This window comes from Callospermophilus lateralis, chromosome 7 (genome assembly GCF_048772815.1).
Source record: "Callospermophilus lateralis isolate mCalLat2 chromosome 7, mCalLat2.hap1, whole genome shotgun sequence".
Taxonomy (NCBI): Eukaryota; Metazoa; Chordata; class Mammalia; order Rodentia; family Sciuridae; genus Callospermophilus; species Callospermophilus lateralis.
The window spans coordinates 136258892-136269067 of NC_135311.1; positions in this window are offsets into that span (position 1 = coordinate 136258892).

Here is a 10176-nt window from a genome sequence, read left to right on the forward strand (position 1 = left end):
CTGCTGCTCTCAGGACCATTTCAGAGGCAATTTCAAAGCAGGACGCCCGGTGGTGGCGGGGGAGAGCATGGGGCTGCAGGGCAGAAGGGACCTCTGCCCGGTGGTGGCCGGGGGGACACGGGGCTGCGGGGCAGAGGGGACCTCTGCCCGGTGGTGGCGGGGGAGAGCATGGGGCTGCGGGGCAGAAGGGACCTCTGCCCGGTGGTGGCCGGGGGGACACGGGGCTGCGGGGCAGAGGGGACCTCTGCCCGGTGGTGGCCGGGGGGACACGGGGCTGCGGGGCAGAGGGGACCTCTGCTTGGGGGAAAGGACAGAGGTCTGCATGGTGGCCTCATTGATCTGAGCCTGATGGAGCAGGCAGGTGAGGAGAGGGGGTCCAGGACTCCCCCAGAGTGCACTGGGAGCGGTGGCAGGGCCAGCCTCGGGGTGGGGGACGGGTGGAGGCGAAGCCTGTCGGGGCTGTCCTCCTGGCGCTGGGAACGGCCGGGGCCGAGAGAAGCCAGACCTTCTTCTCCCGCCTCCGCCGGGCTGTGGTCCGTCCCCGTGGGCAGGGTTGGGGTGAGGTGTGAGAGGGGAGAGGGTCCTCATCTCTGGACGGTGTGTGGTGGCCAGGAGGGGTCCTCTGCAGGGGTCCCAGCCTGCCCCTCCCCACTTGCCTGGAAGGACTCCCCCTTCTCAGGACGGGGCCAGGGCAGGGCAGGTTGGAGGAGGGTCAGATACAGCATGAAAGGACGGGGGCGGGAGGGGAGGGGGGACAGAAGTCCTTCTGATCACGCGTCCCCTTTAGAAGGTTTGAGGTTCGCCATTGAAGAATTTCAATAACTTTTTTTGGTGGCTGGACGGTGTGTCCTAAGTCATGGTGACACTGACCACATTTGGACCCTGGTTTTAGTTGGGCTTCATGTCCTGGGAACAAAGACAAAATAATACCCAGCAGGTGCGACATGTTCCCAGGAGCTCCGCACGAAGAAGAAGAACCCGAATCCCCGCGTGTGGCTTAGTGCCGCTCCCGGGCCTGCTTCTCTGTGGAGTGTGAGGTTTGACCTCCCAGACCTTGGCCTCTCCCCTCAGCGCTGACTGACAGAATCCCAACATTGGGTCCTGACTCCGCGAGTCCTTATAACTGCTGGTGAAAGAAATTTCAAAAATGTAAAAAGAAAAAAACCAAAAAACTCCACTTTCCCCGAAGCTATGAGAAAGTGAATTCTAGTCAGCACTAAAAAGTCTATCCCTACAAATGTGATTTCTAAGAAAAGAGTTTTCGGTTGCTACCCTGACTTCAAAGATGGCCATACTCCATGGGAAATACTCTTCTCACCTAAAAAAAAAAAAAAAAAAAAAAAAAAAAAAAAAAAAACCAGCAAAAACCCCAATAATTCTGATTGATTGCTTGGCTTAATAATTTATTAAGTGTGATATCTGTGTGATATTAAGTGTGATATCTTAAATATCCGTGACGATATTTAAGTAGATATTCCTGTTTTCTGAAAAGTCCAGACACTTGTGGGCTGTCGTAAAACCAGAGGAGGGGGCTGGACACTGGGTGACACGAGAACTCATTTACAGGAGGAGGCCGGAGCTCTTGCTCATTTAAATTTACACAAGTCAAGGGCTGACCCTCCCCACCACCCACGAGACGGGCACCATTGTTCTCTCTCCTCTGCAGACAGGACAGATGTGGACAGCAGCTGGCAGGTGGCCGGGAGCCCAGCCTGACTCTGCCCCTCCCCCGCCCTGCTGGCTGCTGCTGCGGAGGGGACCCCCTCTCCTCCCTGCAGAGTGACGACGGTGGGGTCCAGGATGCAGTGTCCCTCTGAAGCTCTGCACAGGCAGCCTGGAGAGCCCAGGGGGAACAGAGGCACCAGCAGAGTGGAGCTGAGGTGCCCCTGGGTCCTGGCAGAGTGCAGAAAGCCCGGGAGGGGATGGAGAATAACCCGCGTGGGTCTGGAGGGTGAAGGGGACTCAAGGTCGATGTCACTGATGGGGCGCTGCTAGGGGCCTGAGCTGGACTTGAAGACGCTGCTTGGAGAGACCTCGCGCAGAGGAGCAGGCAGCTCACTGGAAAGAAGAAGAGGCGTAGGAGGAAGAGACCAATGAGGCCTCTGCCCACTGCTGAGCCAGCTGGGCAGGGAGGCTGGGCACGGGAATGGAGGGCCAAGTCCGTTGCCTGTATCACACTGTCACTTGCCAGGAATGAGACTTGGTACCTTTAAAACTGGTGGGCACCACTGAGTTGATGGCACCTGCCTGCAGTCTCAGCTGCTCAGGAGGCGGAGTGGGAGGGTGCCTGAGTGTAGGGGTTCAAGACCAGCTGGGCAACATAGCAAGACTCAAAAAAAAAAAAAAAGGCCGGGGCAGGCCCTGGCTGGGGGTGTAGCTTACAGTAGAGCAGTTGTCCAGCACGCGTAAGGCCCTGGCTCCATTCCCAGAATTACAAAGAATTAAAAATGGTGGGTACCACGGGCAGTTGTCAGGGTGTGGGTATAGTTGCTGACTGCTTTGGCTGCACACCCACTCTCCTTCTGATTCCTAAGGGAAACTAATCCTCCCCACCAGACACACATATACACCACACAGTTCCAGTTACACTTTGCTGCTAACCTGTTACCCAAAATTTAGCTGCTTGAAGCAACCATTTATTCTGTCACAGATTCTGCGGGTCAGAGATTAGCCAATCAGAACTGGCTTGTCTCTGCTCAGGTGCTCGCTGCGCTGTCACCTGGGAGGACTCCGTCTCGGGAGGAATCATCCCGAGGCCACACCACCTGAGCCCGGTGGTTACTGCTGGTTGTGGGTCTGGACCTCATTGGGTCTGTCAGTCAGGACACCTGCACTCGGCCTCTCTGTGTAGCCTGGGCTTCCTCACAAGATGGCGGCCTCCGTCTTCTCAAATGGGAGCCCCGGGCGGTAGAGGTAAATGTCTCAAGAGAAAGGAAGTAGAAGCTACCAGTATCTAAGGCCAGGCCGCAAAATGAAAGCTGTGGCAGTTTTGCTATGTTGTATTGGTCCACCCCGTTTCAGGGGACATAAACCTGACTGTGAGCCGGGAGAAGTGTCCAGCAGGCTCAGGGCTGTCTGTCTGGAGAGACAGAACACGCTCACGTGCAAGGACTGACGTGAAGCACATTTTTCACTCACGGATCGGCACGGGGCAGCAGAAGCCTCGGATCCACCGTGAGAAGGACTCCCCAGGCTCGAGGAAGCTGCCCAACTGGAAGGAGCCCCACTTTCACTACAGCTGGGGGACCCTGAAGGGCAGAAGTCACGTGAGCCACTGGACTAAAGATCTGAAGGACATCCTGTTGCGGAGGAGAGAGGGACCACTCCCTGGCTGTTCCCGCAGCTTCTCGTTACCTCCAGATGGTCCATCCCCTGGAAGGGACAGGAGCAAGGCCCAGGAGGGCCGTTTCCTCCTTGTCTCGGGATACTGCGCTTCCGGTACATTCTATAGTTATTCTTGGGAGCTGCAAGTCAGAAAGGGGAGTGAAGGGAGTCAGGACAGGCCACGTGGAGAACTGGGCTGCAGGGGGATCATGTCACATCCTAAGAAAGCCGTGTGGGGTGGGAGACACCGGGGGCTCCCTCGTCCGAACACAGTGCACGAGAGCCCTCGTCTTTGGGAATATGGTCCCTTGTAGTCTTGCATGGTTGTCAGCTCTAGTGCCCTCTGCCCCCCACGGCCCGTTGCCAAGGAGCCATCACGCTGGTCAGTGAGATTGCCGTTCCTCTGGCGACAGTGACGTGTCTCGGAACGGATGTGTGACCAGCAAGGTCGTTAGGGTTTTCCCTGCTGTTGGTTCATGGATTTGAGAGACGAGTGTGTGGCCTGCTGGTGGCCTCCTGGGTCATCCACGGGGGTCCAGCCTGCTGAGAGGTGATTCCAAGCAGAGCTGAGAGCTGAACGCAGAGACTGGGATCCGACAATACGGCTCAAACCTCAGGGTAGCGTCGCGCCCCAGCCTGGTCCTGCCCAAGATTTTCATGTTTCTGGACCACTAACGATTTGTCTGAGCGCCGGGGAGTGGACGCGGGACACTGCAGGTGCTAGGCATGCGCTGTACCCCTGAGCGGCACCCCAGCTTGGAATGATTCTTAACAATGGAGCCAGGGATGGAGAGATGATTGCACCACAGAGGAGAAAGGACTGAAATTTGAGCCCAAGACTCACTCCACGGAGGAGACACTTCCTCCATCTTTGTCCAAGGGAGAGTCGGAGGGGCTTTCCATCAGCGCGTGGGGCAAGTGGAGAGCTCCACACCAACACAGGCCGGGGCAGGTTCCTCCAGGCCCCAGGGCTGTGAGGGGACACCCACGTCAGCACAGCCTGGAGAAGCCCGGGTCCTCGGCTCTTGCCAAGCCGGGAGCTGACGGTTCCCTGTTACAGGGGAGGGCCCGCGTGAGGGGCTTTGGCAGTGCCCTGAACTGAGAGAGCGATGCCCTATGAATGGCAGGGAGCAGACCCAGCGTGCCAGGGAGCTTGCAGGAGAGCCAGGGCCCAGTGAGCCCTGGGGTGGGGGGCTGCAGGAGGGGAGGGGGATGTGTAGGGGTGAGGTGTGTGAGGCCTGGAGAACGTGCAGTTGTCCCCTGCGGGAGAGTCTCGGTGTGCCCAGGTGGGTTGTGATGGCTCTGGGCCCCTTCTAGCTCCGGTGGTTTGTTAATTTGTGAATAATCCCATGCAGCCTTGAGGTCTCAGTGTTCCCATCTGGAAAAAGGGCACAAGGATGCATGCTTTGTGTTCTGAGGGGAGTTTTAGGAGGACCAGAGGGGATAGTTGGGTACAAAAGCAAGTCTTGCAGGAATGCAGCTCCGGGGCCCTTTGCAGACGTGCAGCTTGCTGAAGCTGGAGCCCCACGGAGTTCAAACAAGGCCCCTTGTTGTACAGGCAAGAAGAATAAAGCCCAGGAAGGGATTTCCCGACCTCCCAGAGTGGATCAGTGAGACAGACCCGAGTCCCGGTCCTTGATGCTCAGCCTCCTTCCTGCCTGGAGTCCCGGTCCTTGATGCTCAGCCTCCTTCCTGCCTGGAGTCCCGGTCCTTGATGCTCAGCCTCCTTCCTGCCTGGAGTCCCGGTCCTTGATGCTCAGCCTCCTTCCTGCCTGGCAGGCATCACGTCCCCAAGCCCCTGTGGCTGGGCATCTGCTAGGGCCCAGCTCCGGCTGGCACATGGCTCGGGTCTCCCTGGGTGGAAGTGGTGCCCAGGTGTGTTGCTCCCTCCCGGTGGGTGCTCCTGTCCTCTGCGTCACGGCCGCGCTGGCGGCAGGAGGCTCATTGATCAGATGAAGAGCCCGAGGAGCCAGCTCAGCGCTCTGCAGCCGGCCTCCCCTCGTGGCCGTAAAAGGAAAGCGCTTGAGAAGAACCGCATAAGAGAGGCCATCGATTGGGTTTCTAGATGAGCCAAGTGGCTCTGATGTCACCACTCATTCTTTCAACAAGAAATAACCGAGCCATAATGGCTGACCCCGCACCCGGGCTCTCACAACAGCCTGGGAACGCTTGGCCCTGTCACCAGAGGGGCGGGGGAAGGGAGCACGGGGACCCAGAGAAGGACATTCTCGGTGGATCTTAGTGACAGAAATACGAGGTCTCCCAGCTTTCCCTAAGTCCGTTCTCCACACAGCAGGTGTATTAGTGGGGGCTCCCCAGAGAAACGGAGTCTGTGTGTTAGAAGGAACTCAGTTCTATAAGGAACTCACTCTTGTGGCTATGGAGGCACAAGAGTCCCCAGATCTGTGGAGGCAGAAGACCTCAGAAAGATGATAGTGCAGTTCAAGTCCGAAGCCTCTAGAGCCAGGAGGGCCAATGGCACTATCCCAGTCTGAAGACCCGGGGAAGCAGTATTCAGATTGGCAAGAAAGAACTGATGTCCCTGGAGAGTGTGAGAAATCAGTCCTCTGGGTCTGTTCAGGCCTTCAGCGGATGAGCCGGAGACCACCCACACGCGGGAAGGCAATCTGCTTGGCTCACCTCCAGTTTACATGCTGATCTCACCCAGAGACGCTTTCGTGGACACACCCAGAATAATGTTTGGCCAAATGCTTGGGCACCTAGTGGCCAGTTTTATGTGTTGATATAAAATCAACCACACTAGTGTTTAAAAAGCAGATTTTGTGGGGCTGGGATGTGGCTCAATTGGTAGCGCGCTCGCCTGGCATGCGTGCGGCCCGGGTTCGATCCTCAGCACCACGTACAAACAAAGATGCTGTGTCCACCAAGTACTAAAAAAAAATAAATATTAAAAAAAATTCTCCTCTCTCTCTCTCCCTCTCTGTCTCCCTCTCTCTCTCACTCTTTCTTTAAAAAAAAAAAAAAAAAAAGCAGGTTTTGTTAAAATACACCAGATCATATGAATCCTGTATGCCCTGCAGGGCCGCGGTGGTCAGGCCTCATCCCACACCTCACCTCCTCCACGTCGTCCTCTGTCCACTGTGCTCTGCACACACACTGAGCGCACTTGGGGTGTGTTCTGCTCTTTCTAGCTCACAGCTCTGCAGTTGCGTTTCCCCCAGATCATCCAAGTCAGGCTCTTCTCCTGGTTCAAGTGTCAACTCAGACATGCCTCCTTGGAGAGTCTCCCCTGTCCATCGTGGCTACAGGAGTCCTCACTGGGTCACCCTAGAGTCCACGATCCTGCTTATTTCCCCCTTGCACTAAGGACAGACTGGAGCGATCCCAGTTATTGGCAGGTTTGTGTAGTGTCTCCTACTGGAAGACAGACCCCACAAAAACAGGGGGTTTATTTGGCTGGTCATCTATTCCCAGTGTCAGGCACATAGTAGGCCTTCAATAAAAGTTGAATGAATTAATTGATGGCAGCACATATTTTAAAGGAAAAAAAAAAGCGTTAAGTATTCTCTCTTCTTGCCCTCTTGGAGAGTATTCTTGAGTCTGGGTTTTGGAAAATAAGGCTGTCCCCAGGGGTTCTGTTCCTTTCCCCGTGTGCTTTTGTGACAGTGCTAACTGCAGACCCCACTCACCCGGGCATTCCTTGATGTGTGGGTCCCGGGGGAAATGCCTGGGTGGGAGGGAGGGGGTGGCGGCTGGAGGTAAACGTAGGGTGTTTTCCACATGCATGTTTAATGCTGTCGGAATTTAATTTGTTACATAAAGCTGGTCGCAGGAGCGTTGTGTGTAAATAGCAGGCCGTGGGAAGATTGCGCTCTGCAAATTTGTTTTCCCGTCGCAGTCACTTAATGCACCGGCCGCTGTCCACGGTCCTGAAACAATAGGCTCCCGTCGGGGACACCGCGGGGCGCGGGCGCCTCTGTCCGAGGTGCTGAAACATTCCCTTCCCCTGCAGAAGAGCTGCCCTGCACGGGGCAGTCACCACGGCCTGGTCACCCTGCAGTGACAGCTGCTGGAGGTCACGAGGTTGGAACACACTTCTGTCCTCAGTCATCTCTGGAAGTCCACCTCGGAGCTGCTGCCCCCGCCTGTTCTGCTCTGGGGAGGGGGAAGGGCTGTGGATGCTGGACGGTTTTGGAAGCTGCACGTGGTATGTCCAGCCACAGGTGTCACAGAGCACACCTTCCAAGCCACCAGGAAGGCAGGGTTGCTGCAGATCTCACTCCTGGACTCCACTGACCATTACTGTCCGACGGCAGGCTGCGAGGTCTCCAGTGGCAGCTGTCTGGAGGAGCCATACCTAAGTATCCACATGTGCCCAGTGGGCAGGAATGCTCCCATTTCCTACACGGAGGGAAGTAAGGAGCAGGCTCTGTGAATCTGGGGGCCTCCAAGAATTTTGGAGTGACCATTAAAAATATTTGTTAATATTATGAGATATGACATATAGAGCACACACACCTTAACTACACAGCTTAAAGGGTGTGTGTGTGTGTGTGTGTGTGTGTGTGTGTGTGTGTGACACCACCCATAGAAAAAGGCATGACATTCCCAGCTTGCCCCACCCCCTTCTGCCCACTCAGGCAGTACCTGCCCTGAAGGGTGACCAATTTCCTGGCGCTTGCCACCATGGATCAGGTTTTCTCCCTCTTGATTGCCATGTGAATAGAATTATTTGGTACATGTTCCTCTGAATTGGATTCCTTTTGTTCAACACCGTGTCTTCAGACCCGCCCGTGCTGTCGTACAAAGATGTCCCGCTCTATTTTACTGCTAATAACCTTTGGTGTGAATCAAGCAGCTCATCTATCCCTTCACTGTTGATAGTCGTTGGGGTGGTGTCCAGTGTGAGGCTGTTTTGAGCAAAGCTGTGGACATTCTCGCGCGTGACTGCCAATGGACAGTGCTCTCCTTTACGTTGACTATGTGCCCAGGAGTGGAGTTCCTGGATCCTGGCGTGCACTCAAGTGTTCAAAATGGTCGTCTCAATTTAGTCATTAAAAGAATTAATTCCTCCTTCCTGATTTTGCCTTTTCTGTGTTCTCTTGATGGATGGAGAAGACGCTCTGGGGAAAGCTGTTTAAATAATGGTGGTTTTAGAGTTTTCTGGGGAACTTTATTGATCAACATTGATTAGATGACTGTTCCCTAGGCATCTACACCAGGCACGAGGGATGCTCTTCTCACACCCTTCCTTCTCTTGGGTTATGACCACATCTGTCCCTAGGATCTGGTGGAGGTGAAGTAGAGTTCAGAATGACCGGACTCCAATTCTGCCTCCACACCCCAGGCTAGAAAGCGCCTGAGAAAAGCATCAGCCAAGGAGCGCCAGGTACCTCTGGGCTCTCCACCCCCAGAGCACGGGTGGCGGGGCTCCTGGGGGCTCCCACACTCACGGCCAGCTTAAAATCTACAGGGGGATAAGTGGCAGGGAAAAGAGCCAGCTCCTCCCCTCTGTTCTCACCTCTCACTTTTCCTTCATATTTTAAGTGAGTCAGGTGCGAGACACCAGCTGCTATGTGCAGGGTGCAGGTAAGATCAAGGCTCAGGCCGCGGCTGAGATAGACAGGTGCAGTGAGCTCAAGGTTGCACAAGATGCCCTCTACAGATGCCCTGGATTAGGTTCCATTCATTGCAGGATCCAGCGCCCAGTTCCTCTTCCCACCTGCTGAGATTTTCCATGACATGGCTGCTCCTCTGTGAGATCCAGCTCTGAGTGTGTCTATTTCTCTGCTTCTTCATCTCTGTGTGTCTCTGTGTGTCCTATGTCTTTCTCCTCTCTCTGCCCCCCCTCCCCGCCGTGTCCCCCTCCCCCGTCTCGCACTCTCCTGTTCTCCCGCCGGGTCTCCGGCATCCCCTTTGTCCTATCTCTGGACGTCCCTCTCTGCCCCTTCTCTTCTCCTCTGCTCTGACATGCCCTTGGAGTAAAGACCTCTGAATTCAGAACATCCAAAAAGGCTGGTGCAGGATAAAATGAGGCTCCTGGGTTCTCTTGAGATGGAGCCAAAGTTCTCTTTAGAAGCAGCAGGCGGAGATGGGCAGTGCGTTGTGCCCCACGGGATGAGAGTGGCCAGGCTGTGTCCACAGAATCACCCGCCTTCCACTCTGCCATCCTGCAGAGTGGAAGGAGCTGGAGTCAAGGGAGCTCTTGGCTGGGTCAAGGGCTAAAAGACTCAAAGCTTAGGACAAGGAGGGGGCACGGGTGGGTTCCCTTGGGCTGGAGAGTTGGGGGCCAGGCCGGCCTGGTGGACCCCGAGGGTGTGGCGCTCATTCTGGGGCCCTGGGCACATTAGAGATTCTCAAAGTGTCTTTAGAGGATTCCGGGTACAACCTGCAGGACTGGGATCAGGACTGCTGGTCTCCAGGTTAAGTCCCCGCCAGCCATCAAAGCTGCCTACAGGTCATGCAAGAAGTGGCCTCAGAACCCGCCACAGCGGCGGGAGTCTCCCCTGGCACGCCCAGCCCCTTGGCCTGGGGATGGCCCCCGTCAGCACTTTCTCTCTCTCTGCAGATCGATAGGGCCCTTGGACATGACCTCGAGTTCAATTATGGCTTCAATTATGGAATAAAGAGGCTGTTACTGCACACCTCCCTCTGTTGGGAGCGCTGCACGGGGGCTGGCAGAGCCCAGTCCTGCGGGAAATCATTAGCCCACTAATTTGAAATCAATTTAAAGTGCATTTGCCTAATGGCATGAGCATTGTGAAGTATCCATAAATTGTTGATTTCGTCAAATGTCCCACCAGGTTTTCATGGTATAAATTGCATTTTGGGTTGGCTAATGTGAGTGTCCTTCCTCTTCTTGCCCCGTCTTCACCTGCTTTTTCTAGAACA